This window comes from Grampus griseus (genome assembly GCF_964374135.1).
Source record: "Grampus griseus genome assembly, chromosome: 5".
In the NCBI taxonomy this organism is placed as follows: domain Eukaryota; kingdom Metazoa; phylum Chordata; class Mammalia; order Artiodactyla; family Delphinidae; genus Grampus; species Grampus griseus.
Window position 1 is genome coordinate 20770744 of NC_138998.1, and position 18659 is coordinate 20789402.

Sequence of the window (18659 nt, forward strand, 5' to 3'; positions counted from 1 at the left end):
GCAAATCAATATTTAGAATGTGTCATTTTTAGTAGACTAAAACAGTGCTGCCTCTTTTATGATGGACTTATTTCAAGGTAGTCAACCTATCACCAGGTAGCTGCTGATCACTCCAAGGCATGATGCCATATCAGGGACTCAGTGTTGGTGTCTAATGCTAGTTGACTGAGCGCTCAACAGTAGTTGTATCCAGGTCAGCTTTGGTGAGAGGAAGTTTATGTTGCTAAGCCTATGCATAATCTCCGTCCCTGCAACCATGGCCACTTTGTTCACAAGCCCATTGGGCAATGAGAAGAGCACCTGGGGTAAGAGACTCACTGGTGTCCTCAGAATAGGTCATCCTTTGCAATTGATTATTAAAATCCTCCTTTGCTGAGGTTGCCCTTTGGTAAACATTCACATGGGATACAAATATCTTCACATTCTTTACCCAATCAGAGGTCTACTCACATATCTCTCTGCCAAACCTCCTTGACATCAAATTTCAAATTGTGTTCCTTCCCAAAGGCCTGATATGGACTCTTACCAGACTTAAACAACACAACTTTATTATCCTACAGTACTGTAGGACAAAAGTCTGATGTCTCAACATGCTAAAATAGAGATTTTAAAGTAGGCCAGTGTTCTTTTCTGTAATCTCTGGATAGGATCTGTTTCCTTGCCTTTCCAGGTTCTGGAGGTTGCTTGCATTCTTAACTTGTAGACCTCTTCCTCTATCTTCAAAGATAGCAAATGTGAATCAAGTCCTTATCACGTCCCTCATATGGCATCTGACCTCTTCCACAGTCACATCTCTTTCTGACTCTCTTCTCCCTCTTTTATCACTTTGAAGGACCCTTGTGTTTACATTGGGCCCACCCAGATAACCCAAGGTAATCTCTTTATCTCAAGGTTCTTAATCTTTAGGTCACACTTGCAAAGTCCCCTTTGCCACATAAGGTACAAGGTTCACAGCATCCAGAGAGTAGGATGTATACATCTTTGGAGAGTTATTATTTTATTATCACAGCTTATCATTTCTACTACAAAGATTCAAATCCATCCTATGTACAAAATATATTCACTCCGTTCCAAGGTCCACGATATCTCGACCCCTTATAGCATCAACTCAAAGTCCAACATCTTATCTATCATCTGCATAAAAGCCCCCAAACTCATCATCATTGAAATAATCTAAATTAGGTGTAAGTATAATGCATCCCAGTGCAGCACTGTCTCCATTTTTGAACCTGTGAAACTAGAAAATTAGTTGTTCCCAAAATACAATAGTAGGACTGGCATAGGATAGTGGTCATAGACACTTCATCTCAAAAAGGGAGAGAAGAAAACAAAAAATGAGTCACTGATTCCAAATAATTTCAAAATCCAGCCAGGCAAACACTATTAGGTTTCAAGTTCTGGGAACAGTGGGTCCACCTTCTGGACTTGAAGCTCTGCAATCTGAGCTTGTGGTTCTACCCTATTGTCTTGTGACTCCACCTCGTGAATCATCTTTTCTTTTTTATAAAATGATAGCATATGTATGCTTCTGAGTAGTGTTATCAACCTGTTTCCTCCCTGGAGAGTTTTGGGGATCAAAAAGCTCTCTTTTATTTTGTCCTTTCAACCCAAGCTGGCAGTGTCTCCCCTGGTATATAACATTCTCAAGAATCTTGTGGGTTTCTTGTATATGTCATGGAGATTCACTCCAGTAGATAAAGATCTCCTCCATAAACCTTTCCTAGAAAATCTCTTATCTATTTTTTGGCTTCTATCTAGTTGACTGAGGGTGTCTACGAAACACCTTATCTCTTCAGAGAGCATTTGTGTTACTGAATGTTCTGATATTTTTATCTTCTTGAGGTATTAGCTAAAGATTGTATAACCACACTTGATTTTTTTCTCTAGACTGCTTTTCTGATGGGGAATGTCTTAATATTATGATCTTTTGCAATTGGATAGGCTGAGAATTTCCCAAATCAACAATTCCTTGTTCCTCTCTGATTAATATTTCTTTTCTCAATTTATCTCTTTCCTTTTGCATTTTACTTTGAGCAGCAAAAAAGAAACGATGCCACAAATTCCACACTTTGCTTGGCAATCTCAGCTAAATGTCGAATTTCATTGTTTCCATATTATGTTTTCTACATAACTTCAGAATATAATTCTGCCACTAAATAATAAGAATCTGCCCTTTCTTTAGTTTCTAATATGTGTTTCTCATTTCCTCCTGATCCTCACCAGCAGCACCTTTAACATCCATGTATCTGCTAAGAGTTTGTTCATCACAGTTTAGGTATTTGCAAAGATGATTTAGGTTTTCTCTTTAATGGTCCTCATTTCCCTCTGAGTTCTTAATAGTAAACTTATTCACACCCATGTTTCTACTAATCGTATATTCAAGCAATCTAGGTGGGTTTTTCTTTTTTTTAATTATGTTCCTTAAAATTCTTCCAGCCTCTTCTCATTGCCCAATTACAAAGCCACTTTTACATTTTTAGGTATTTGTTACAGCAGTTCTGTCATCCCCAGATACCAAAATCTGTGTCAGTCAGGGTTCAACCCAAAAATTAGAAACCGTAGGAGATAAATATTAAGAAATTTATAATAAGGAATCTTTTTACATGATTTTGGGGGTTGTATAGGCAAATCTGAAACTCATAGGGCAGGCTATCAGGAAGGACAGGCTATAATTCTTGGGCATGGGCTGAAGCTGTTGTTCACATGTAGAATTCTTCTAAAAAGAATTTTCAACTCTGATTTTAAGAGCTTTCAGCTGACTGAATCAAGCCCACCTGTATTATTTAGGATACTCTTAAAGTTACCTGTTTACGGTCTTTAATCACATTTACAAAATACATTCGCAGCAACACATAGATTAATGTTTTATTTCATAACTGTGGATGGATGGTAGCCTAGCCAAATGGAAACATCGAAAAGACCATCACAATATGTTAAGTGTCAATATGATCTTCCTCATCTTAATCCTTGCTCAGGCATTTACTACCTAAAACACCAAGGAACTTAATAAAAATTTCTGGCCACAATTTTCGGACCTTTAAAAAGGAATAGTAACATCAATATGGCACAGTATAAGGATGAACAGTATAAACTGTTGACTATGGTACCAGGCACATAGTAGTTGTTTAATAAACATTAATTTTTCTGGTCTTTTTGCTTCTCAAAAGTAGAAAATAGAGTCTCTGAAACTTTTTGTTGACCACTCCCAGAACAAGCTGAAGTTACTTATGGACATTTAATTAGGACCTACAACATCATATTGCAATTCTTTGTTTACTTCTCTCTGTCTCTTTCTGATCAGTCTGCAAAGTTGTAGAGTTCCTAAGCCATTTCCCAAATTAGTTCCTCCTATTTCTAATCTACCCTTAGTAAGTATGTAGCCTATGGACTAGAAACTGAGTCTCTTTTGCTTCCTTTGAAGTGTAACCATTAAAGCTTCATATTCATATCAATAATAGTGAGATATATTTCATGATGACAGTGATGACATTGATGATAATAATGATGACTATTTGCTATAGGTTAACAAATATGATTGAGCACAATATATCTGACAGGCACGGGGAATACAAATCAACAGGGCAAGTGATCACAAGTGGATCAGAGTCTAAGGGTGAGACAAATATTAAATAAAAACTGACGTGATTAGTTCAAATAGTAGCAAAACTAACAGTTCTTGAGTATTTATTATGTTCTCAGCACAATTTTGAGCACTTTAACTCTATTAACCCAATTAAAGAAAGAGTATGAAGTACTATGTTTAAAGAAAGATTAATGGAGACAAAAATGATTCAGAATACATGAAAAGTTAATGGAGCAAGAAATTCTACTAATCTACTTCAGAATAATGATTTATAATCTCTATTTTAAAATCCTGTTAAACGTAGCTTGTGGTTCAAGCAGAAACAGCTGTATAGTTCTATAGTTTCTAAAAATTAAAGTTGAATCTCTTCAACCTCCTCATTGAACACTAAGAGAGGAACAAAAATGACAGAAAAACATTTATAAAGGAAAAGATACTCATAGAAAACTGTACATTGGCAGTGTAACCAAAGTTCAATCTTTTTTTTTAACAACTTTATTGGAGTATAATTGTTTTACAATGGTGTGTTAGTTTCTGCTTTATAACAAAGTGTATCAGTTATACATATACCTATGTTCCCATATCTCTTCCCTCTTGCATCTCCCTCCCTCCCACCCTCCCTATCCCACCCCTCTAGGCGGTCACCGAGCTGATCTCCCTGTGCTATGAGGCTGCTTCCCACTAGCTATCTACCTTACGTTTGGTAGTGTATATATGTCCATGCCTCTCTCTCGCTTTGTCACAGCTTACCCTTCCCCCTCCCCATATCCTCACAGTATGGTACTGACACAAAAACAGAAATATAGATCAATGGAACAGGATAGAAAGCCCAGAGATAAACCCACGCACATATGGTCACCTTATCTTTGATAAAGGAGGCAAGAATATACAGTGGAGAAAAGACAGCCTCTTCAATAAGTGGTGCTGGGAAAACTGGACAGCTACATGTAAAAGTATGAGATTAGAACACTCCCTAACACCATACACAAAAATAAGCTCAAAATGGATTAAAGACCTAAATGTAAGGCCAGACACTACCAAACTCTTAGAGGAAAACACAGGCAGAACACTCTATGACATAAATCACAGCAAGATCCTTTTTGACCCACCTCCTAGAGAAATGGAAATAAAAACAAAAATAAACAAATGGGACCTAATGAAACTTCAAAGCTTTTGCACAGCAAAGGAAACCATCAACAAGACCAAAAGACAACCCTCAGAATGGGAGAAAATATTTGCAAATGAAGCAACTGACAAAGAATTAATCTCCAAAATTTACAAGCAGCTCATGCAGCTCAAAAACAAAGAAACAAGCAACCCAATCCAAAAATGGGCAGAAGACCTAAATAGACACTTCTCCAAAGAAGATATACAGATTGCCAACAAACACATGAAAGAATGCTCAACATCATTAATCATTAGAGAAATGCAAACCAAAGTTCAATCTCAACGCTTTTGTTGAGCATGGCAACTGAGTGCAGAGTCTTGCTGCAACATTGGAGCTTGGTATGCATTGGGATAAATCAAGCACACCCTATGTACAGTGATTAAAATGAAATCCATTTACTGGTATATGTTTCCTGGCTTCCACCACTGCCAAGATAATTGCCACTGCCAAGGCTTTATGTTCAATGAACTCAATCAGTCAGTCCAAAAAGTCACATGTTGATGCTGTATGGTGCCAAGCAAAGGGGAGGGTTTCTAGGGAGCCTGGGAGGGGGGAAAGCTCATACAAATGAGCTTTTTGGCAAGATAAGATCCCCTTTGGAAGAACCCCTACCTTTCAAAGAGCATACTGCATTTTGCTAGGAACAAGTCCCGACTGTGTTCCTTTTTAGAAATCCCGGTAAGCTTTACCATTACTGATAATATGGGTCTGATGGTGGCAAAACTTCTACTGAGTGCCAACTATCTCTAAAATGAGTTTTCAAGATGATCACTTATTCTCAAAACATCTTGTGTTGTGATTTCTCTCTTCAAATAAAAACTTTCCAAATTCTCTAGCGTCTCAGCTAAATATTCCCATAATCCTTCTCCTACTTCAAAGTTAGAATTGATAGAGTGTAAGAAAAGAGTATATTTAAAAAAGTGTGTAATACAAAACAATGAACAAATAAAATAAAGGCTTTTATAGTTACACTTAAGTTTATTTTAGGGAGCATATTTATTTTGTCTTTTACATGTAGATGATTTGTTCCCTTAATTTTCACCCAAGGGGCATTTTATTCCCCTTGTACCTTTCCATAAAACTGAACACAAAGTTTCCTATCCTCTTATTCCAGCTTTCCCAGAATAGATATAATTTGTTCCACCAAGTTTTCATTACTCTATTGTTTTGGCACACTTGCCTTCTTGAAAGCATGAGAATATGGTTGCTAGAGACACCACCAAATATGTCTTTCTTTTATTCAGCTGGTAGAAGGCAGAGAACAAGAGGTGAGGTTTAGCAAAGTCAACTGTGTAATGACAAGTCTGTTTACAGTTTATTCTTGGAACATGTTGCACCCTGAAACCTTAATATGATTTGATAAATGGTCAGGTTTCAATTCAGTTTTCTTGCTAAAATATTTTCCTTGAAATTATTAATAGATATGGAAAGGTCAAATACTCAAAACATCAATACCTCCAAAATAATAATTTTTAGATTTTACCACCAAGGGAATTAATATTTAAGTTTTAAGCTCATATAAACATAAATTAAAGCTACATAATGGCCCTTTTTAGGGTCAGAGATAAAAATGCAGCCTAGAATTGTGTTTGTGTGTGGTTAATTTTTCTTTTATATTGTTGTTGTGTGGAGAAATTGTATTTAACCAAGTAAAAACAAGACAACATCTATAGATACTATGATTTGTTTGTGCAAAAATCCATCTCTAAAATTAATACTCCTTAATATTTTATACTACTACAAGAAGAAACAATAAAAATTTACAAACCATTGAATTAAAAACATCATTTCCCAAGGAAAAAGATACAGATCCTGTATACTTCCTTGTTGTTTTATAATCTTGTCTCTCTCCTTCTTTACCACCATCATCCCAGTAGACACATAAAAAAGAGGCAAGGCTTTCTGAGATCTATGGAAGTGTTAATAACAATGTTCCTGAACTAATAATTTCTAGTAATTTTTAAAGTTAAGGAAAAGGTGGGTCAACCTACTAGAGAATTTAGTCATCTTACTGAGGTATTAATAAAAAAAGACTGAAGAGATATTCATACCAGCTTTCTAAGCAACTTCCTCCTTTAATTCTAGAGCCAAGAGATGGAGTGAACCTGTGAGGGAAACTTTCTTTCCCCTATTCTCTCTCTTTTCTACCCCACCACCCCCAGTGGTCTATGCCCATCCACATTTAAATTGCTAATCCCCTTCTCCCTTCTTTTTAGGTAAGCCATTATTTAAGAGGCAATCTTGAAAAGAATTATGCTTATAAAGAAAAATGTATCTTCGTGGTTTTTGTTTATCCTAGATCGTTGAAATTTCTGGGGTGCTCTATCACTGTTGTCAAAGTTAGCCATTGCCATTAACCTTGTTTGTACTGTTTTTATTGATTATTTCTTGAGATTGGTTTGAACATATGTGCTTCAAATAAATCTTCTATTCTCCAGCTTAATTATTTTACTACTTTGTATCTTGAAAATGGAAGATTTTTGTTCCCTTCATTTAAATATCCTGTTCTCTGTTTTTACTAATCAGATCCTCTTGTCTTTCCAAAACACAATTTCCCACCATAAATTGACAAGATGTTCATGTAATTAGAATGTTCATATTTTTCCTTTGTTTCAATCCTTGCAAATACAAATTTAACATTTATTACATTTTGTCTGGGGTTAGAGAAGTACAGAAAGTATGTACATAGAAGGCTGAGTGCATAAATGTCATCATTGCACTTCTTAAAGTAGTTATTACATAAGGGTCTCTGAAGTCTTGAGGCACCCAGCTTCTACATCCTGCTGGTTAGTAAGTAATATTGGCTTTCCATCCAGGATTCTCCCCATCCACTGTGACTAGTGCCCTTAATACAAGCCTCCAATATTGGCCACCTAGCCTCCGAATGGCCCTCACCTTCCATGCCTGGCTCCTTTTACAATCCATTCCACATATGCAGTCAGGGAGACAAATTAGATCACGTTACACTATAGCATAGGATCTATCAGCAGCTTCTTCATCACACTTTGAATTTCAGAACTAAAAAGCCCTGCATAATCTTGCTGTGATCTTCCTCTCTCTCTGATTTCACCTCATACCAAGCTCTCCTGTGCTCTCTGCCCTCACTGGCTACCTGTCTATTCCTAGGACATACCAAGCATGGAGCTGACTCAGGGTTTCTTCATGATCTTCCTTCTGGTTGGCCCTATCTTAGCCGATCAGCCATGACTGTCTCCTCATCATCATTCAGAAATTACCTCATTTCTGCATCCCAGAGGGTTCTTTCTGATGATCCAGCCTAACTGCTCTCTACAAAGAACAGCATCACCCAGTTTTGTCGCCTTCATAGCTTGTATCACGAGATCTTTCTTTATCCATTCACTTTGTGCCTGTCTTCTCCTCTAGAATAGAAGCACCGTGACGGCACAACCCACCTTCTCACTGTCTACCCCCACATCTGACATACAGTAGGTACATTATAAATGGAACCTGAGATTATGAAGCCAAGAGGTTGGGTCAAAAAAATTAGAGTAAGAAGCTGTATGTCATGATTATGGCTACAATTATGAGTACAATGAAATACTATTCTAAGATGATTATGGCTACAATTATGAGTACAATGAAATACTATTCTAAGTCAGCACTAATAAAATTGACTCTGTAGTTGACATTAAAAATATCTACAACACATAATGCTGAAAATTACATGCATATGTGATAAAATTAAAGAGAACTAGAAATCTGGAATAGCTAATAGATGATCATACCTTATAATGCCTTTTTGAATTCCCCTTTGAACTGATGGAGCCTAGTAGAGGGGGATGGTGGGAGGCAGGTGAAGCCCCACTAGAGTGTAGAGCTGGAAAGAAGCTTCTCTTGATACATGGGACAGGGTGGGAGAGGGCCTTCCCTCAAGACTTGCTCATTGCCTGGAAATTAGTTTGCCTTATGTTCATCCATCTGGGGTATGACAGCTAATTCATTTTCTCTTTAAAAGAAACTACAATTCTGGCACAGGTCTTAATACTTTGCTCCTACATCTTCCATTTTCAATCTTGATGAATGTTGATTTTTCAATCCAGTCTGAAAAGATACGGCAGATATTTCCAAACCTAGTTTACTTGAAACCCTGATTTTCTAAGATGCATTTTAAGATGTATAATTGTATCCAGGCCTCTGGTTCATTCTTCCAAGGGTGAGGGAGGGAACAAGGGTAATATTGTATTAGATAACAGAAGCATCTGTTCTTCATGAAATTCTGAAGACTACAAGCCTAGTGATCCCCTCCTGATAGGCAACTAAAATAAGAAAGAGTTCATGGTAGACTCTTCCTCTGTGGCAGGCTGATGGGAACATTCTTCAGTGGGATTCAGAACATTAAATGCATCTTGGAAAATCTGTTATCAGCAGCGGAATGGGGGAATATGGTTCATCTGAAACTCACATAAGGTCCGTATAGTAGTATAGCTGATACTATAGTATCAGCTATACTACTATAGTATACAGTGTACTGGTAGTATAGCTGATAGGTCAGATTAATTTATACCTGAATTTCAAAGAATGGCCCCAAATTCCTTTATTACACTACCTTTTATCATTATGATGGGTAGAGAACATAGGTATCTTGTACTATTTTATTTAGATTTTCTTCTATCAAATGAGTATATAATTATGTAGTTCATACCCCCTTAAAAACCTCTTCTCTCACACTATCCTTAAGTCTAACCTCCTTTGCTAGTATGGAAAAATAATTTCAAAAATTTCTCTAAAATATCTAACAATATATACATCTTGTTTGGATGAAACGTATAGAACATATCTGCTTTCAAGATTTAGTTAACATATACTGCATCTGCACATGGTGTACTCTGTCCCAAGTCCACCTGCTAAAGTGCATGAATGCCTAGAAAATGACCATTGCCAGCCCCAGCTGAGGGCACACTGAACGTAAAGAATATGCAATTATAAGATAGGTGCCTAATATCTTCCAAATAAACCTAGAAAAGGTAAGCCTTCCAAAACACTCATTACCATTGAAGATCTTTCACTCTCAGCTCCAGGCATGTGAAGAGCAAAGCTCTAATTCATGGCTTATTAACTTTCATCCTTCAAGATGTGCTGAGAGTTAAGTCCCGATACTCGTCAGTAATTGATTCCTTGGGCAAGATGACTAGGTTGCATTTTTATATTGGATAGGGTCAGCGTTTATATAATAAATAAATTTTAAACATTATTTTTAATCAGTTGAGCAACAAAGATGCCATCCTATTACATTTGTTTCACTGTTTGGAACCTCCACAAAACTCAGAAAATGATAATAAAAATCACCCTTAACACAAAGCTTTTCCAATTGAAGCAACTAAAAAGGTAGAAAAGTCACTGCCTGAAATCAGGTGTTATTTAATTCATTGATCAGTTAAATGTTCAAAAAGGTCCCTCCAGTAGGTCGAGTATATTTTAAATGTTTGCATTTCATGTGGGGTGAGGCATTGATATGACTACAGTTTTGGCTTCAAAATGCTGATGCTTTTATTCCTCTCACAGTCAATCGTGTGTGTGTGTGTGTGTGTGTGTGTGTGTGTGTGTGTGTGTGTGTGTGTGTGTAAAGATCCCAGTGATTTCAAGCTTCCAGAAGAGGAGGAGAAAATACTCTTTACTAATCCTCTGTTGAGGGATTTAAAAAATGAATATACAAAAGCAGGACATGTAATAGGAAACACCGTGGTCATTTCCCAGGTCTCTTTCTACCTCTCTTTTTTTATGTCTGTTTTTGTTTTGCTTTAAAAACAATAAATACATTTACCTTAGTTTCATATGATCTGGTAAATTTATGGGATCATCAGACTGTTCTGTCATAGGATTGATCACTAAGAAAAAAAAAAACTTTTTCATTTTCCAAAATAACAAAATCTTAGAACTACTGACATAAAAACTCATTCATCTTCAATTAATTTTGACATGACCTGAAAAAAGGAAAACTCCCTTTTCTTCTTCATCTACAAATATTTCCCATCACTTATTCCTTTCCTCACTTCATGTTAGTGATTGTTACTTAAACTGTAAATGGTTAGCTTATTGATCAGGTTGTTTTCTCAAGATGTTATAATTTTAATAAAAATGTAATGGAGGGCTTCCCTGGTGGTGCAGTGATTGAGAGTCCGCCTACCGATGCGGGGGACACAGGTTCGTGCCCCGGTCCGGGAATATCCCACATGCTGCGGGGCGACTGGGCCCGTGAGCCATGGCCGCTGAGCCTGCGCGTCCGGAGCCTGTGCTCCGCAACGGGAGAGGCCACAGCAGTGAGAGGCCCGCGTACAGCAAAAAAAAAAAAAAAAAAAAAAAAAATGTATAACTTGCAACGTTTATAATCTAGACATTCAGAAGTTGTCTGTGTTTGAACATCTGCCATTGTGTGTGTGTGTGCCTGCATGCTTTTCTTATTCTGATCGTGTTACAGAAGGAATTACAGTTTTACAGCTAAACTGAATTTTTCTAGCCATAAATTTAGGTACTCTTCCCCCCCACCCAAATTAGGTAATCACTTGATTTTGTTCCTGATTTGTTATTAATTTATTAAACAATTTATAGGTATTATCTAACCATCAGAATACCTTCTTTTGGAAGAAATCATGGATGTTCAAAGGTTTAGAACATTGAATAAATCACTTTTAAATTCCAATATTTTGTATGTAGGAATTACATTAATAGTCCACATACATTAAAAAATAGAAACAAACCAAAACCAACTGAATCTCAGAAAATCAGGATAGTTCTGCAGCTGAGAGCTGCTTTTCTGATATAACATTCTCTTTAATAATAGAACTGATAAAAGAAGCATTTATCCTTTGATTTCTTTATTCCCCCGAAAGGTTTCTAGTTTATTAAACTATGTTTTAAGTGACATTTCTTAGTAATATTAAAATTTATGATAAAGATGAAAAAGAAGTGAGGGCAAAAGAGCTTAAATTTAAGCCATCTCTAATGGATTTCCAAAATATATTCTTAATTTTCTAAACTATCATTATTAATCATATCTGGGTTATGTCATAATTTTAAAAAAGTAATTCTAGGTAGCCTTTCAATTTCATATGCCATAATACAAATTAGAAGCGTCCATGTACTCAGTTATAGCTCTACTCACTTAGTCCATGTGAAAAGTAAAGGGGGAAATTGGTATTAATAAATGTAATGGATTCTTTAAGTCTGAAAAAGAAAAAAATTCTAAACAACTCAAATATTCTAAATAACTTAATGGAGGTGGAAATATCAAAGAACAAGCTCAAAACAACATGGTTTTGTGTTGTTGCTGTTTGAGGGTTTCTTGTAGAAATGCAGTGATTGGACACTTTAGAGGGTGATTTTGTATGTTGTTTGGAAAATAAGTAGGAACCCTCAAGAATTATGAGTAGGCAAAAGTAGCATATATATATCTTTGATTGTATAGAGGTAAATTGCTACTCATGATAATGTGTTCATTTTCATGTTCGTGACTCTCAACTTTAAAATATGCTGTATGCTAATCCCACCCCTGGGCATATATCCAGACAAAGCTATAATTCAAAAAGATACATGCACCCCTATGTTCACAGCAGCACTATTCACAATAGCCAAGGCATGGAAGCAACCTAAATGTCCGTCGACAGATGAATGGATAAAGAAGATGTGGTACATATATACAATGGACTGTTAGTCATAAAAAAAGAGTGAAATAATGCCATCTGCAGCAACATGGATGGATCTAGAGATTCTTATACTAAGTGAAGTAAGTCAGAAAGAGAAAGACAAATACCGTATGATATCACTTATATGTGGAATGTAAAATATGACACAAATGAACTTATCTACAAAATGGAAACAAGCTCACAGGCATAAAGAACAGACTTGTGGTTGCCAAAGAAGAATGGGGATGGGGAGGTATGGAATGGGAGTTTGGGGTTAGCAGATGCAAACTATTATATATCGAATGGATAAACAACAAGGTCCTACTATATAGCACAGGGAACTATGTTCAATATCCTGTGATAAACCATAGTGGAAAAGAATATTAAAAAAGGAATGTATATATGCATAACTGAATCACTTTGCTATACAGCAGAAATTAATACAACATTGTATATCAACTATACTTCAATAAAAAATAAAACATGCTGTATCCATAATGTCCATGGTTTCATTTTCTGTTAATGAGCTTTAACATTTATTTGCTTTCTTCTGTACAAAGAAGACTATAGGGAGATAGGTAAAATCTTGAAAATATCTTAAGTAATCATCAGCAAACATAATATTGCCTCCATTTTTTACTTTTGGTTAACCTAATTTTGGCTTTTTTAAGCAAAGTTTCATTGAAATATATAGGAAAGTTCACAAATGTAAGTGCATTTACAAATGAACATTTCCACATGGAGATGGAACCAGAAATCTTCATCATGCTCCCTTTTAGTCCTTAATCTCCCCACAAAGGTAACCATTTTTCTGACATTTATCATCCTAGATTATTTTTGCCTGCTTTTCAATACTTATATAAATGGAATCAAACAGTAAGGCCTCTTATTGTATCTGCCTGCTTTCACTCAATATTTTATTTTTGTGATTTACCCATGTTGTTAACTATAACCATAATGCATTTGTTTTTATTGCTAGAAAGCAGAGGTCAGCAGACTTTTTCTATCAAAGGTATATACAATAAATATTTCATGTTTTTTAGGCCATATGGTTTCTGTTGCAACTACTCAATTCTACCATTGTAGTACGTTATAGTATGAGAGCAGCCATAGACAATGTGTAAATGAATCGGTGTGTCTGTGTTCTAATAAAACTTTATCTACAAAATCAAATGGTGGCCAGATTTGGGCCATGGGCCATAGTTTACCAACACACACTGTAGAGTATTCTACTGTAAGAGTATACTGCAACTTATTTATCTGATCTACTGTTGGTTAAAGGTGCTAAAAAACTTCTAGAACACATCTTTTGATGCACAAACATATGTATTTTGGTTGTGTATATACTGAATTATGTAATTGCTGGGAGACAGGGGAAGCTTATGTTCAGCTTGGATAGAAACTACCAAACAGCTTTCCAAATTTACAACCACCAGCAATGTATGAGAGTTCCAGTTGCTCCAATTCCCTACCAACACTTGGTATTGTCAATTTTTAATGGGGTGTAGTGATGATTTACTCCTTATACAGAAATGATACTGGAATTTAAACCTATAACATGAAATATATCTCCATGGGAAGTATTATGATAAATTTAAGTTTAAACATTTAATTTTAGTTGATATGTACTTTCCTCCCTCAGTTGGCACGTACACACAATCACAAATCCACACACACACAGCAACCGAACAACAAAAACTGCATTTTCTAGTCCTGAAAGACCCTGTGATTTTATACTGTACTTTAGAAAAAAGATCATGCATCATATGCTTAGAGAAACAGAGAGAAAATGCGATGAATCCTATTATATTTATGAGGATCATTTTAAAACCTCAGAAACCATCTCTAGCCGGTGTTTTCAAAGTCAGCTCCAAGTGCAGTGGGATGTGCAGAAAATGTTCATTAGTCAGGCACACTGTGAGTTAAGTCTTTAACTCTAGGAATCATTTCTAATCATTTGTAATTAGAGTAATGCTTTTGAAAATGTTTGCATTGCTAACCATGAGAAGTTGAAACTCTCTCTTCTGGGAAAGTGAGCAGATGGTGTCACTTCATTTACTTTTTCCTGTTCGGCAGGGAGGACTAAGGGATTTAAAGGGTTCTTTCCATCTCTCCTGCCTAGGATTTGGAGAGTTGTCTAGTCTGTGGTCATAGCTCTTGGCTCAGCTATTTCTTGTCCAGTTCCTTTTGTTTGCTATTACTTTGATCTTCGTCCAACATCAGCAATGCCTTGCTTGGATGACTCTCTCACTCCAGCTCTTACTCTTCCTTGGCAGGAGTATTCTTTTCTTTTGGTTGTAAGAATCTGGCCAGTAATGAGGTGGTAAGCTCCTGTCGAAGCAGCAGGAGTTGTCAGTGCTCCTTTCTTTCATTAACTTTGTTGGGCTGTAGCCACAACAGCAAGACTTCAGGGACTGAGAATTTAACCTTCTCCAGCACTGATCATTTTTCCACATGGATTCACATGGCCCCCTAGCCCCTTAGCCCCTTTCACCACCCCCTCCCTTCACCCTGCTTTTTATAGATGATCCTGAACTTTCTGTCCAGTGCTCTCCAGGGCCACCATGAAATAATACGTTTGAAGCATTTCTTTTTTTAGTTAACCACCTTTTATTCATTGTTGTTAAATGAAGAGTACTTTCATACAGCTTTAACAAAAGGTGCTGAAACTTCAGATAACAGCTGTGGCAAATTATCTGTTTCTCATGAAATAAGCAAGTAATTGGTAACCATACTTTGTAGCATAATGTCGTTTATTTTAATCCTAGCAGAAGAATGGAAGTCTTTGTATTCTTCTACCTAATGGTAATGTATATAATTAGAAATTATAAGTAATTATATATATAGTATATATTTAGAAAAATTCACCTCTGTTTAAGTAGTGATCATTCAGTTAAATAGTCATATCATCACTCACCACTCAATTCATTCTAAAAGAAACAATGTATTGATATAGTCATTGGGCGCTTTTTCCAACTTAATGTGATAATAATGATGACCATCATAATAATATAATAAAAGTAATATCAATAAAATGATGGCAATAAAACTATTTTTATTACTTTAGATATTGTTTCAGATGACTAGTATGTGTCAGATACAATGCCAGACACTGTGTGTGTGTATGTGTGTGTGTAAAATTCCTGATTCCCAGATAAAACTTGTAAGATGGTTCTGATCATGTCCAGTTTGCAAGTAAGGAAAATGAAGTACAGATAAGTTTCCTGCCCAAAGTTGGACCTACTCTGGATGGTTTATCTCTTCCCCCAGTACCCACATCCTCCACTTCCAGTCAGTCTGCTGTTTTCTCAGATGTGGCTATCTCACATATCATCAGTATTCATCCACTATCCCTGATATAATATGAGCATTCATTTGTAAAAGCATTTCCAAAGTATAGACGTTTATAGCCTATTCTTGGACTTATAAGCCAAAAACGTTGAAAGTCTAGATTCACGTGATATTTCAAGCCTATTTTAAATGATTTCTCTGTATTAATGGAAGATCCACCCTTCCTGGTGCTTTATCTTATTATAGACAGATTTCTTTATCTACAAGCACGATGGATTATGCTCTTTTATAGGATTAGAGGATATAGAGCTAATTGCAAATGTACTATTGGCTAGTTTTGATTTATATTACTTCCACTAATTTCCAATTTGCCATGAGCGACTAAGATGATTTTCCATTCTTTGAATCTATATTGACACTAAGTTTATATCAATGCAGAAAAATGTCCATGTTGGGTACTACTTTCTTAATATGTGCTATTATGTGCTTTATTATAGTTTCTCATTTCCTGCTCTATCAGTTATTCTAATGTTCCTTCCTTTTTATTCGATAGATGCAACAACTCTCTTACACTCATATTTGCTGATGGATATGTTTCTATCATCTTTCCCCACCAGTGGCCATGGGCTTTTAGTTACCCCAGGAAAATTAAAAAGCAACCTCCTCAACATAGTGCTTTTTATCTCTTAATATTCGACAGTATAAGCAAAATGGCAATCTAAGTCAGTTCAGTTTTATCAGGTATTCTACTATGGCTTATGCACTGTGGCAATTCCTTTCAAGGCTAGAAAATGAGTTCAGAGAAAAAGCTTACGGGGAGTTTCAGATTATAAAGACACAAAACTATGAAACAAAGCTAGAAAATTGTAGTCAAAATAATTCTCTTTAGCTGATGAAGATGTTTCTTGTAAGAAGATGTAAGGCGTTAAAATAGTTCATTTACTTCTGTTCAATAAGACATCAATTAAACAAATGTAGAAGAAGCAATTCATTGCATTTCTGTATTTCTAAAATTACTGATTCCAAATTTTAAAGTGATTCCAAATTTTAAAAGAAATTTTAAACGAACTTAAAACAAATGTTAAAACAAAACTATTGCCAAAATTAAAGATTTTCAATGGTTAATCCCTTAAATTCATTTCCCCAGAGTAATCCAATCTGTTGCAAACACTGGAGCTAAAGGACTTAACACAGCCGGGCACGATGGAAAGAGCCTTGGATTGACAGCAAGAGAGCTTGGCTGTAGCCCTTGATCTCTACTGTGCTCTTAACATCCCCAGGTGACCTTGGGTAAACACCTCACCTTTATGGTCCTTCTTTTTCTATGCAATAAGGGATTTTTAGAAAATAATCTATTATGTCATTTCCAGCTCCCGACATTTGTGATTATCTGTATCAAGACTGGTATTTACTAAAATTATATGAATAAATCATGCCATATATTATTCATTATGGGAGAGCAGCAGAAACCTGGGGGAAATTATCTAAATTATTAGAAACAACAACTTCTTCAATTGGATAGAGCTAATTGAAGAGAATTGGTTTGTGATCATGACACTTCCCAGTTTAAAATGTGTCAGTGGTTCCCTATTGCCCTTAAGGTAAAGAGCAAACTCTTTAACGTGGCCTGCAAGGCCCCCCACCATTTAGTTCCTCTGTTAGTTGAGGTAGGTCAAACACAATGGATGTGTATTTCTGTTTAGATAATAGTCCATAAAGGCGTTCCTGTTGGCAGGCCATGCCCCTGTGTCTCAGGAACCTAGTTTCTTCCCACTTGGGACTCTGCTTCCTCCAGGAACTTGTATTTTTTGTATCTAGCTGACAAACAGAAAGAGGGAGTGGTCCTTGGCTCAGATCTGATATACATCATTTCTGCTCCATTCCATTGGTGGGAAAGAGTCACGTGACCACACCTAAATGAAGGGTGAGAAGCCAGGAAATACAGTGTTGGTGGATAACCAGGAAGAAGACAAAATGAATTTTGATACACAGCTAGCAGGTTCTACCAAAGCTCACTTCATCTTTACCCTTAAGCCATACTTAACTTCCATCAGTACCTAGAACACCTGTAACTCTCTTCTGCCTCTGGGTCTTCACCTAGGATCCCCTCCCTGTTCACCTGGCTCCAACTCACCCCTCGGGTCTCAACTGGTGATGACTTCCTCTCTGGCCTCCCATGACTTTGCTTCCAGCCTATCTTCTACCCTATCATAATACTCACTGAAGTTTATTTTAACTAATTTTCTGTTTTCTCTGCTGGGTTCTAAGCTCCTTGAAGTAGAAACCATATTTTTTCCCTGTTTGACTCAGGAGTGATGGGAAAAGGGAGAGGGTAAGAAGGAAAGGGAAAAGATAGTGCTTAACTGTGGTGGTTGGAGAAAAAGTAACAGCTAGGCTGCAGTGTCAAATCTCTTGTGTTTCTTCCTTCACTGAATAAACGAGTTATTTTGGCGTGGTATTGTCAGATTGAAAACAAAAGGTCCATCATTCTTTGTGGTTATAAAAATGGATGTGATGTTACAATATTTTGTTATATTAGTGTAGAATATAACAACTTCTCTGGGATGAAACAGAAACACTAATTCTAAAGGAGAGGGGCTGCATCTGGAAATATTTTCAGTGCCTCATTCTTGCTTGCATCTCAGCAGTGTTCTTTTAAGCACAGTCTTATTCACTCTTAAAGAATTCACAGGGCTTCTCTAATCATCTTCACTGAATAGCAACTTTATCATCCTCACTGTGAGTTTCTCAGCCTGTGAGGTGAGAATCTATATAAGAAGAATGGAACAGAGATCGGATTCATTTTGGTTTGCTTTTGAGAGAATTATCTGGAGATCTAAAAACACAAGCAGCTGAACCAACACTTGAATTACTATGAATCTGTCTCCTTAAAATATCTCAGAGACGGAGAGCTACAGTGTTTCCGAATTCTATATTTACAAATATAGGTGTCAAATTCTTTTTTTTTTCCATAGGG